General features: G+C 36.4%; 1 long non-coding RNA gene across 3 annotated transcripts in view; it reads left to right on the plus strand.

Annotated features, from left to right (window-relative positions):
* The window catches only part of LOC108424904, a 74,222-nt gene that overhangs the window by 1,688 nt on the left and 59,202 nt on the right, over positions 1-13,332 (plus strand). For all 3 annotated transcript variants that reach the window (XR_005129624.1, XR_001857666.2, XR_005129623.1), the window contains exon 3: positions 8,035-8,080. This is a non-coding gene — a long non-coding RNA (uncharacterized LOC108424904). The remainder of the gene's footprint in view (positions 1-8,034; positions 8,081-13,332) is intronic.

A 13,332-nucleotide genomic window follows, 5' to 3' on the forward strand; every position in this document is an offset into this window, starting at 1 on the left:
TGCCTGATGGGAGGAGAATGAGGAGGCTGAAGAGAGCAAGAGAGGCAGGGGGCCTGTCTGAGTGACCTTTGACCCTGACACGAGCTGAGCCCTTGGCTACATGTTGGAGATGAGCAGCTTATCTGCCCTCACACACACACACACACGCTGACCAGCAGTGGCCAGAGTGTGTGAGGAGCCTGAGAGAGAAACCATTAAATTGTCGAGCTACATCACATTATGCTTTAATACTTGTAAGTGTGCTGGAATCAATTCTGAACATGCTTAACAATGATTGTCTTCACATAACATTACTATTCAAAAAATCTCCATTTATATTTTTATTTTTCTACATCATCTGAACATGACAGCAGTCATTTACACTGTGTGAACGTTGCTTGATAAATGTAGCAATACAAATACCCCAAAACTGCTTAGAATAAAATCTCTTTACATTAACTTACAGTGAAAGGTATGAATGTTTTTGTTGTTACTATTTTATTTTTCTTTTTTGGACAGCGATAATATTCCTGATCTTAATTAGTTCTTATTATATAGGGCCAGCTTTGACATATGAAGTCTCAGACTAATAGTTATAAAGCACTTAAAGGCACAAACACTTCCCAGAAAACTGACCCAACTTCGGTAGACTGACTGAGAACTTTGTAGCTCTACGCTGTAGAAATATGTCAGTTCAATTTGAAACCATTACTTCATGAGGTTAGAGGCAATTTCACTGCATTTATTCCACTCAAATAAATACATTAAATGAAACAATGCAAAGCAAAATGTCAGTTTAGATGTCCAAAAGCACATTTTACATCATTTCAAACCTCAATAAAACACTTCAAATCAACTTTCCACCTTTTTACAATGGGTTAAAGTTCATTCCGTTTCATTGTATTTATGTCTTCTTCAATCATTTTTTTTTAGAGATACTAACCAGTGGTTGATAAAACTTTTTAAAGATATTTTGCATAAATATAATTTAGCAATTTTTAAAATAAAACCTGTAGAAGATTTTTAAGAAAATGTCATTGCATCCACACATTTTATGCTGGAGTGGTGGTGTTTTGGAAAAAAAATCTTATATCAATAAACTTTTTTGAACAACTTCTAAAATGTGATTTATTTGTAATATAATATAATATAATATAATATAATATAATATAATATAATATAATATATCACACTGCCTATAACATTGACCTTTCACTGTCAAACTAAAGCCTCAAGACTGCATTAATTCCATACAGTCTAAAGAACACACAGGGACATTTGACTTACTGTTTTGTATATATTTAGATTGTGAAGTAAATCTTTTGACTTCTTTACTTGAAACCTACTTGACCTCATTTGAACCACAAACCTTCTGCTCGGTCTGCTTGCTCCCTCTGTTTCACAGCTTCAACCTTACTTTATTACAAACCAATATTTGATCAAATATTTATTATACTTGGAGGAGCAGAAGGTTTAGGCCGTGCTACAATGCGTATGTGTGTATAAAACATGTATTTACTTTTTTCACTGCATGTTTATCTCTTTTATATCTATTATTAAATAAATGTTTTTTCAGCACCAAGGGAAAAAAACTAACTTAACAGGAAGTTAGACAGAAGTTTGAAGAACTAAATATAATACTTAAGGCTTGCTTTCAGTTTTTCAATGAAATCTGCAGATAATTTTACCACACCTACAAATTTCAGACTTAGACGTTAGTTACTTTTTCATTCCTTATGCAGGCATTCTGGTTAATCTCTGGGATGGTCAGTCAATTGTTCTGAGAACACCAGCAACGTCTTTTTGGATCTACAAATGTTCTTCTTGTTGGTCTGTTTTGTTCTTTTTCTTTTTCTAAGTCAAAAACTTTGACAGATACATGTCTTTTCATGCCCATAGAATTGATTAGTCTTCTCACAGTGGAAGGATGGACAGAAACATCCAAGGATATGTTTCAGAACTGAAGCAAGAGTGAAGCTTAATTTTCTCCTCTCTAAAAAATGAAAGCTTTAAAAACTGTTTACCTAATATCGATAGTTATGGTGGTCTACCAAGTCTTTTAGGAGTCCCATTTTCTCTATATCTGTACCTCTTTTATTATATACATATATATTTTTTTATTATTCTAGTGGCAAAAATCCTTGATTTTTTTTTTCTCTTGTTTTATGTAGATCCTATATCTAATCTACTCAGAAATATCTCCTAAAAAAAGAGTAACTTGAACTTGATGGCTGTTTTGACTGAAAATTAAAATGGGTGGTCTCTGACTTTTGCACAGTTCTAAAGTGCTAATGCTGTGCAATGCTAAAATGTATAATAAACCAGGTCTGTTTCGTCTAATTTCTATATGTAAATGTCAAATGTGCATGTATCGGCATAAAGATTGGCATCGACAGATATGAGTCATCAGCCTCGTATCCCCAAACCCCTTAATAACTAATAGTAATAATAACAACAGCAACAACAACTAAGAAAAATGTTAACAAAAATAATAGGGTTCCAGCTTTAAGTGCTTGGACCCCTAGAGTACTGAAAGCTGGAACATGTTTTCGGTACTAGGTTCATATTATATCTGTGGTACTATTATAGTTCATCACTGGAACACTGAATTAGATTTTAGAAGCACAATGCACAACAGCCTGTTGAAAAGTGCTGAGGTTTTCACTGTGCGTAACAAGATAGATCGCTTAAAAACATTCCTCTGAGTGTTTGTTTGAGCATGTGTGCATTTAGGTCTTTAGCTGCAATGCAAAATATTTAGCATTGAATATGAGACCTATGAGCATATAACCTATGTTTCACTAGGCAGTATGATATTACACTTCTGCATCACCACACAAAGTTTCTATTGTAACTACTGTTCTTACTGTAGAATTAAAGCATTCTGCCCATTAACTACCTATGGGGTCTTATTTTAATGTGACCTGTCTGCCATGTCTGCTTTCTAAATTAGCATTAGCCTATCCTTCTCCATTGCTATTGTGTCATGAGGTTGACATGGTAATTGTTTGCGACCACCGTACCATAGAAAACTAGCTCTTTAAATATCATATGATATTTATTTGAGGGACTACAATTTCAGGCCTAGCGTCAAATAAACACAGGTCCTCTCTACCTTCACCACTTTATTTGGAACAGAATATGGTCGGGGTGTGCGTTTCATTTCACTGCCCTAATCTGCTTTACATTTAGCCTCCTGTTTGTGTATGGCTTGGTTTCAAAGTCAGAGCCAGCCCCTCCCCTCCCTATTTATGACAAAGTATTTACACGCATTCTCTCACCGTGGTGATACAGGGTTTCAGTACATGACCCTGCCAAGTTTTTCACCGAAATAACTACCGCTAAGTGCTTTTTCATCCCAACGCAGGCATTCAGGTTAATCTCTTATTAGCCGGTTTTGTATTCTGAATAAGTAAAGTGCTTCAAATTAGATTTGCTAGCACACGGGACGTCTACTAAGCTTTGCGTCGTCCATATGCATGCCCTGCTGAAGAAGAAGACATGCGTTGGGCAAAGCGTTACAGGTTAAATGGAAAGGAGAAAGAAGGTGGCTCTTGACAGTCTGTCCTGCTGTTGAGGTCTGTCAGCAATTATACTTTTTAAATGTTTACAGTTGCAGAGGGACTTTTTGTCCTCTTTTCTCATGTTTATGATCAGTCACACTTTAAAATCACCAGAACTGTCTTTCCTCTTCATCTAGGGTGGCAGTGTTAAACTCTTACAAATACACTGTTACAGTAAAGGCCATGTACAGAACTTCATATACTATTCATAAGAGCATAACATGTCCACACAGTTTCAGGCTTTTTATTTGTTCAATAAATAATTATAACATTTAATTGAGTAACATTGACCTTTATTTTTTAATTTACACAGACACATTCATATGATATTCAGTAGACACTATATTGTATAGTATATAAAATATAAACTGTATATGTATAAATTGAATGATGTAATATACAATATTTGAAAACTAAAACAAGCCCCCTGTTACCTTTTATTTTGTTAAATTCAATAAATAACGAGTAATCATGCATTAAAATGTGTTTTCACTGTATAATCTTGACTTGTAAGTGAACAGAAGGCAGTGGTCCTGTATGAATGTTTATAAACACATCATGTTACTTGTAACTAGTGTAGACTTTATAGACTAAAATGATCCATAAAGATTATTTTACAGGCTAATCTATTTCTATGTTTTAATTTGTTATAGGCAAACCATGTAGCCCTTATTTGTAACAGGGATACACTGTTAGCCTATAACATATAACAGTATGACAGGCTAAAACGGACTCAATAGAAACATTTCCAAGTGTTTATATCTTCCACCATAAGTCCACATTACTGTCCTTGCGTATCCACTTCTTCTCTGGTTCTAATACAGCATGCCATTCGGTGGAGGACAAGAGGCTCCACACATGAAGCCATTTACCGTCGTCCTAGCATCTGTTCTCACTAATGCCCTCCAGACCTAACAATATGCTTCCCAATAAGATTATGATTGTTCTATAAGCCCTATCTACACAGTTCAAGATATACATACATTCATATTGACTTAAGCATGCTTTGTAGATTAGAGTAGCTGGCTTAATCTGTGCTGCTGGTGCGTGCTGGTAGGAGGTAGGATTTATAATCCAGTGGAATAATCCTATGATTCCCACAATCTGTTTTGTGTTATTAAATGTGGAGTGTTTGAGTTGATTTAACGTCATACTAATCCCGTTAAGCACCAGTTGCTGTCTGCCCCTCGCCGAGCCTGGATGACCCCGGCTCTTTAATATGCCCGCTATATAATTTGATGCACGCTGCCGTTAATTAAATCATTGCCCTAATTGATCAGGATGCACTGATCTGAGCAGATTACTGTATTGACTGTCGCATATTTAATAAAGGCTTTAATCAAAGTGTAATTAATTGCAGATGAGCTTATTGTAAGTTTTGACTTGGATGGTAAATTAATAGATAATTGAGCACTGGGGCATTTTTGATTCTTAAAGAATTAGCCATAATTTGAGTGTGGATTAATGGAGGGTGTCTGACCTCTATTGAAAATACGTCCGAATGTGGAGCATTTGTTTGCAGGATGAGCTTTTTATTGCTGTTATAATACTTGGGTATTTATTTGAAGACCTCAGTAATACTAATATTGGATTAAACATGCACTTTTTAAAACAATGTTAAAGATAAACATGCTTTCATACATAGTCTTATATGGAAAAAGATCCTTTCATTGGTAAAATTAGACTAAATGTCTAACAAATAGACCAAAATGTCTAGAGGCTGGATTCTTACAGCAGTGTTATAATAAGAAAAATTGACTGAAGATGTTTTTACTTGCCAGTGTTCACAGGATCTACAAGTGGTTCTTAAATGAAATTTGACCCATAAAGGAAATATTGCATCAGTACAAATGGTATCTTTCAGTTTGTGTTTGATTATCATGAAAATTAAAATATCCATTTTGTCAGCGTGCATAAAACGTATATTACTTCTGTTGTTGTTTATTATAATTATTTAGATACAAAGCAACTGTAGGCTTTCAAACTAGAAGATAGGGCTGAAGCGCCATGAGTTGTTGTGTTCCTCTGTTGTTCTTATTTGTTTGATGCTTTAAACACCGAGTATTTTTCCCATTTTCCAAAGCGAACATGACAAAAGTGCAATCCATCACGCCCCACTTAGGAATTCTTTTTCAATCAGCCGGTTTGGATAGTCAAAGTCTTTTTCTTTTTAAACATAATTGGCCTGTCATAGTGTAGTGTTAATCCTGGTTATCATCCCAGGCTATTTTTACTCTGTTTATGGTAAGTAGCTTCGGTTCCTGGAAGATCCCTCCTCGGCTCTGACTCCCATGTCCAATATTATTAGGTGCTATGAGTTTAGCCTGTGTAAATCGGTTAATGCATAAGTCCATAAGAGGCTCGGAGGGAGGCGGCCTGGCAGGACGGCCTCAGAGACACAGCAGATTAATATTTGATCATGCAGAAGGGCTCTTAATCAAATCTGCTTATTCCATCAGCTCAGAGTGGCCCCGGCAATTATCAGAATTGTTGCTAAACACACTCACGCACTCGTGCCTCCTGCTCTCTCTGTCTGTCTGTCTCTCTCTCTCGCTCTCTGGCATTAGTTAAGAACTTTGAGTAGACTGTGCGCAGCGAGGTTTCGGCTGCCAAAACCGAACGTGTGTATGTTTTCCTCTATTGCACTACTTACTTCCTCCAAGAAGCAGTCAGTCCAACCTACAGAGTACTGCCCACTGGATACAGCTCCGTTTGTGTATGAGCACAAGTGAGAATGAGGGAGGAATGGAAGGAGAGTTGGCTTTGACAGAGGAAGTGTTTTACTGTCTACAGGAAGTGTGCATGCATGTGTGTGTGTATGTCTGACCATCCAATGATTGTTTTACTTTTCTTTTTGACTGCTGAGGTTAATCTCAGCTAACAGTTCAGAATAGATTTAGTATTTTCTTATTACATACAGGTATTTGCATCCACAGGACTGAGCAAAAATAAGTTTATTTTTATCTTTAAAAAAAAAAATCTCTCCCTCTTTAAGACACTACTTTTAGAACAAATACTAACCTACATATAGTAAGTGTAACCATACAATAGCTAGTTTGGATAATCAATGCTTTATTAAGTAACCCAGTGTGCTGAACAACTGTATTCAATGTCTGGAAGTAGCAAGAAGCAACAATATTTTTACAGCGTAGAGCTACAAAGTTCTCAGTCAGTCTACCAAAGTTGGGTCAGTTCTCTGGTAAATGTTTGTGCTGGTAAGTGATTTTTCCATTTAACTCTCCTAGTCATTTAACTCATTTAGTCTGAGACTTCATATGTCAAAGCTGGCCCCATGTTGTTAAATAAGAACTAATTAAGATCAAGAATATTATCGCTGATCAAAAAAGAAAAGAAAAAAAAAATTCTGCATCTCAAAAATAGTAACAACAAAAACATTCATACCTTTCAATGTAAGTTAATGTAAAGAGATTTTATTCTAAGCAGTTTTGGGGTATTTGTATTGCTACATTTATCATGAAATGTTCACACAGTGTAAATGACTGCTGTCATGTTCTGATGATGTAGAACAATAAAAATATAAATGGAGATTTTTTTTAATAGTAATGTTATTTGAAGATGATCGTTGTTAAGCATGTTCAGAATTGATTCCAGCACACTTACAAGTATTAAAGCATAATGGCTCCTTAAAGGCTCCTCACACACTCTGGCCGCTGCTGGTCAGCATGTGTGTGTGTGTGTCTGCGTCTGCATGTGCTCTTTATAATGTTCCTTTAAACCAAAAACTCCTACACACACACACACACACACACACACACACACACACACACACACACACACACACACACACACACATTCATAGTCTCCTGCTTGCGCTTGTTGTTAATCCTCACTCTGCCAGACTCATGCCATTCACTCACTCACTCACTCACTCACTCACACACACACACACATCGCTCTGGAAATGACGCCCAGAGCAGACCATGTGTCCAGTATCATGCCCAGCATATGGCTTTGTCTACTTCCAACACACTTCACTTTACACCTCTCTCTCTCCTTCTCTCCTTCTCTTTCTCTCTGTCTGACCACATTTGTATATTCCCATGACTGTTTGCTCTTCTTGTGGAATGCTCGTACACAATCTGCTGCTGATCTCCTCTATGCTCCATAAGCAGCAACAACAGAGATTGTATATTATTGTAGAATTGGCTGTAGAGTGAATTTGAGTCTGAAAAATAGAATTTGAACGCATCACAATCAAAACTGTTTCTGAGTGCCAGTAACCTCACCAGCCAAAACACTTTTGATCATTTTGTTGATGTGTGAGGGGCTTGTGTGGCTTCTTCTAAATGCTGTTTTTGTGCTTTTTCCAAGTGGAAAGACCTCTTCTGTGCTTTTGATGCCCAAGTGTAAACGCTAATACCAGACAGTCCCGCGCCACTTTTGTGTGCTGGCACTTCCTGTGGCATGTAGCATTGGGATTTTTTTTTCAGTAGGAAACGAGTCCAACCTCCTTTTGCATTTCTTTGTACAGGAGAGAAGTTCATTATGTGCTAACGAAGATGAAGATGGAGACAAAGGTCTGTTCAAGACGATGCCATACACATTAATGAGTGCATGAATAAATACCTTTATTATCATGAAGTTTGATTAGTAACTTCTTTAATTGTTCTAAGTAGGAGTACAAACAAAAATGTGTACACTTTTATTTTGACTGTTACTTTTTGATGATCTATAAAACATGCTGTGGCTAAAAAATTTTTAAAACATAAAACAGTTTGTTTCTAATGCTTTTATATTTTTTGTAAGACTTACTTTCATGTTCACCAAAGTGTCGGTCATGTTATGAAGAGCATGTTTTGCCTAAATTTGACAGTTTTCTATACCAAGCTATTGGTAGGGTGGTTTAAACACTTGGATTGTTTGAGTGCTGACATCATGTTTGAGTGCTGAGGGGTGTTAGAACTTACCTAAAGAGAGAACATCCTCACGTGGGTCACCATTTATATGAGAGGCATTCATTTATGAGATTGTTCTTTAAATCTGAGGCCAAGTCCCAAAATAGTTAGTGCACCCATATTCAAAAATAAAGTTGTACAGTTGTGATGTACAGTATCTCTATGCTGTGGTACCTCCCAATGTGACAATTATTAAATGTGCAACATTGAAGCAATTACAATACGACTGTCTGTAATGTTGCCATGAGCATTATAGCCCAGATTTGTGGAAAAATGGGTCGACTTTCAGTAGACAAAAAACCGTGAGTTCAGTTTCTTCTATTATAAGGGTTTAAAATGACATCATCTATTTGACTGGAAAGAAGACAGTTACAGCTCTCATATGACACCCACATTCGTAATTCATTTCATAAATGTAGCTTATGAAATATGAAAGTTATGAAGAATATGACGAAGTGCGTTTTGGAACCACCGGTGGTATGGATTTAAAGAAAGTACAAATCTGTCTGTGATGAGGAGACAGAACATGGCATCATCTACAAGTAAAATGAAACATGGTGGTGTTTATCCATTGAACTGTGTGGACTGGTTGCAGGGTGGTGTGCAGCGATTGTGTTGATCTGTATGTTTTGCTTCTATGCCACAGTAAATGTTAGCCTTAGTATGAGACTGAAGTTGGCTTCCTATTTGGCAGCTTCTTTTCCAAATTTTCCAGCCAACACTACACAGTGCAACAGTTACATTAATTGTTACATTAATTACACTAATTTTCCAATCCACCTTAAACTATGAAATACTTCTGCAACGTGCAACATTCTGGTGGTACATGCACCAGAATGTAACTTCTGCTGTTTAATGTAGAACAGAAAATTCAAATAAGAAGCTTCAGGCTCCTAGCATCAGTAATATTACTGCTCAAACACTGAAGTAATTAAACATTGTCATGTCTATTAGCTTACATAGGAACGGCGAGCTGGTCATTTGGACACTGTAGAAAACAATGAATGTTAGGCAGTGTAGTTGAATGTTAGACAGTGTTGTAATGGTAGACACCATTAGAAAATGTAGTTAAATCATATAATACGATGTACAGAAAATGTAATATTGACATTTGAATTTACTCCCAACCTGCACAACATTGGCTATATTCGAATAAACATTAGGTAACTTGTCGTGAGATTCTTAACTTAGCTTTCTAGTCAAGCAGGCAATGAAAGAAAAAAGAGCCCTTGTCACAGTCAGGTAGCTCTAAAATATGAAAAAAAGCATAAAAATAGGTAAATTCCTTAAAAAAGATGTTAAAACAAGTGAGTCCTCTACAATCAAAGACATTATAAAGGTGCACTTCATGTACATTCTTGTTTATAAATGCCACCACTGTAATGTTTTCCCTCCTATGACTACTTCTCCTGCATCGACTATGGTCATGTTATAGTTATATTGCTATGAAGCTATGTTTTTTTTATTGTAAGGAGGCAGTTTCTATGATATCTGTCGTACAACAGAAAAATCTTTAAATGGAGCAAATAGTCAAAGCATTTGTTTATATCAATGTACACATTAAAAAAGTAATCCATCCACTTAAATACAACAGTTGCTATATACACAAGTATTAGTTTAACCACAATTAGTATTACTTAACCACAAATCAGCTATTTTCAGGTTCTTAAAATATGAAAATAAACTATTATCATACATTTTGTTATCAGATTTACAGTATGAAATTTTCATGAATAAGGACCAATATTCTGGCATGGTATTAAATCCACCTAGGCTTATTATAGGCTTTTTATAACACCAGACTACATTGGGTCTTTATATGCTATGACATAAATGTAAATGGTGTTTAATCTTATTTGTAAATACATTGGCCCCTTAAACATTAGAAGTCACTGGCAATTACAAAAGAATGGAGATTTGACATGAACTATTTTTTATTCATAACTCATTGACACTTTCAGTTGAACCACATGTGAGTTTGTAAGCAGAAGATAATTTAATTTATTATGATTGGACTTTGATGGAAAGTTATTGTTGTTCATACAGTCTTGTGTAAAAACATCCTTTAGTATTGTTGGCATGTTTATGACATTGATACAAATGGAAAAGACTCAAAACTCAAAGCAACACAGAATGCACATAGAATTTAAGTGTATAACTCACTATGTAATTAGCATATAGTTACATAACAATGTTTGAATAATACAGTGAAATGAAAATAGAGGAATAAGAGGATGCAGAACAGGAATTCTAAGGGTTAAACCCCACCCAAAGTGTCTGACACTTTAACAGTCAGACCACTCTTAAATAAAGCAATCTGTCCTCCTTTCAGTGCCTTGTTTTTGTTTATTATTGTCTTTTCTTCTCTGATAAAGTTGTGTTCTGTCAGTCGATTTGTCATAAACCATGCCATGGATAAGTGTGTGTTCATGCACGCACGTGTTCCCCCTCCCACCCCCCACGAGAGTCATCTATCGTCCTGACCACACACACACCCACCGACCCACATACACACATTGGCCAGGACACACAGGGAGAGATGTGCTGCCATTAATCTGCTTTGACTGGTGGAAATTGCATCTTTGTAATGAGTATTAGGTGTGCATCTACATGAATTAAAGCTAAATGAGTGTCTGATTGATCACCGGCTCTAAATGATGCGGAGCCGCGTGTCATTACGCTTTAAATGTGACTATCATATCAGCATGATTAAAATGCTCAGCCTCGCTGACAAATGTCTGTGTAAACAAGATGGAAGGTAACACAACCCAAGACAGCTCAGAGTTAGTTTGTCCTTTTTAGAGAATAGCAGGAGCTGTATGTGCCCAACTGTATGTGAGTAAAAGTATGCCAGTTGGTTATTATTTCTAGTTAAAGTTAAGTGAATTGCCTCTTGCCCTTAAAGGTGAGGCTGTTACAGTGTCTTAAATGACTTATTTAGCTTATTTGGTTCATAAGTATCCACTAATTATGAAAGGGAGAAACTTATTCTTTGAGGTCATGTGCAAAAGTTTGGGCTCCCCTGATCGAATGATATGATGTGTTGAATCTCCGAGCAAGAATAACTTAGCACAAGGTAATGCACAATTACTGTCTTTACAATCTAGTAAACAAGCGTTCTGGACACAAATATGTGAAAAATATTTAAGTACTTAATATTTCAGTTTGTCTTCTGTAGAGGACGTGAACTTATTTTGACTTAGAAAATCAACAAAATCTGAGCAGGGGGTTCAAACTTTTACAGGACTGCAGAATTACATATATTATAGACAATAGTAGACAATTTTGCATGTAGTGATATTTGTCAAAGCAAAACCTTGTATTTCTATTTAGCAGAACTTACGGCCAGTTCATCAAAATTCATCAAGAATTTCATTGGAAGTAAAACACAGTTGATGTTTTAAAATAAGTAATGGAGTAGCAAGGTAAGACTAAAGGTAACACTTTTGCTCAAATGCTGAATCTCCTTTATTTGTCTAGAATGCTTTTTAAGCATGAATCCATGTTACAAATCTGTCTAATGGGACAGTTTTGCAAACAAATATCTGCTCTGATTGCCTTTATGAATCGCTGAGAATTGTAGGACTGATCTTTATAATTTGTTCAATAGCCTCATTGAAAAAATGTAGAAGCTGGTAAGTGAGACATCCTGAGATGTTTGTTGGTGTGTACCACACTTTTTCCTGTGAGTGTGTTTTTATTCTGGTTTTGAACATCTCTTGCCACTTTGTGTCACACAACATAATGTGTGCTTGTTTATTTTGCATATCAGTAAAATGGCCTGTTCCTGTGAAAGTAGATGGTTCTTTTCCATGTTCAGCAACAACTCTGTGACAAAAGGCAGAAATCTGACTTGCAAGACTTTCAGTGGAGACTTGAACACACATTGTCTTCTTTTTAAGCACACTTTTTGACCCGAAGGTGGTATAATTACCTGAAAGGTTTGAGTGATAATGGATGCTGACCTTAAGGGGGTTTAGCGATAAAATAACATGGCATGCATAACATAACAAGGAGTTAAAATGCCTTGGATTTTATTTCCCATTATTCACAACATAGCACTTTTGCAAACTAGCAAAATCTATCTTTCGTTTTATTGCAAACCAACAAAACTGACAACAAAACAAGACTGGTTTATTAAAACCATTTTGAATATTGAGATGTCCCTACATTTTTGATGGGCAATTTACTGTAGAGTAACTCTTTTTCATTCAGCTCAAAGACATTGTATTCATGTGCCGTCTCAAGCAGACATTAGGAATCCAAACAAGACTTATTTAACAGTTCCTTGCCGTGCCCACCCGGCATGAGGCCAGCTACAGTTGTTCTCTCTGTAGTAGCTGGCACTGTGACAGGTCTGCCAGGCATTTGATGTCCCAGCCAAACTCTCTCAGGTGTTTTTATGGAGAGCCAGGGTTGTACTCCAAACTATACGTCTGGAGCGCCACCACATCTTCTCTTATTCAATAAAGCCTGCTGTTTCAATGAGCTGTTGGGTCATGGGCAGATAATACTGGCTTTTCTAGGTGTCTTTCTTTCTAGCTCTGCATCAACTGAAGGCTGAACCTGACCTTGACACCTGATCCAGCCAATCCTGAGTGTTACTGTCAAATTTGAAACTCAAACCCAACTCAAACCCAGTCGCAAGCACTACCCAAGATGCGTTATCATCATAGACCCAGTTTTACAGTGCTTTACTTTATTAAAAAGTGCTGGAGTTGAAATGACATTTGTTTCTTACTGCTGCAGAACAGCTGCATCCACAGTAATGTGTCAGCGAAGGGATAACCCACCAGCTCTCCTGCTGACATGGATCAAAAATAATGTAAGTTTTAAACTGTATGTGTAAAAAGTATACTTTTTATCTGATGTAC

Source organism: Pygocentrus nattereri, chromosome 25 (assembly GCF_015220715.1).
Source record: "Pygocentrus nattereri isolate fPygNat1 chromosome 25, fPygNat1.pri, whole genome shotgun sequence".
Lineage (NCBI taxonomy): Eukaryota > Metazoa > Chordata > Actinopteri > Characiformes > Serrasalmidae > Pygocentrus > Pygocentrus nattereri.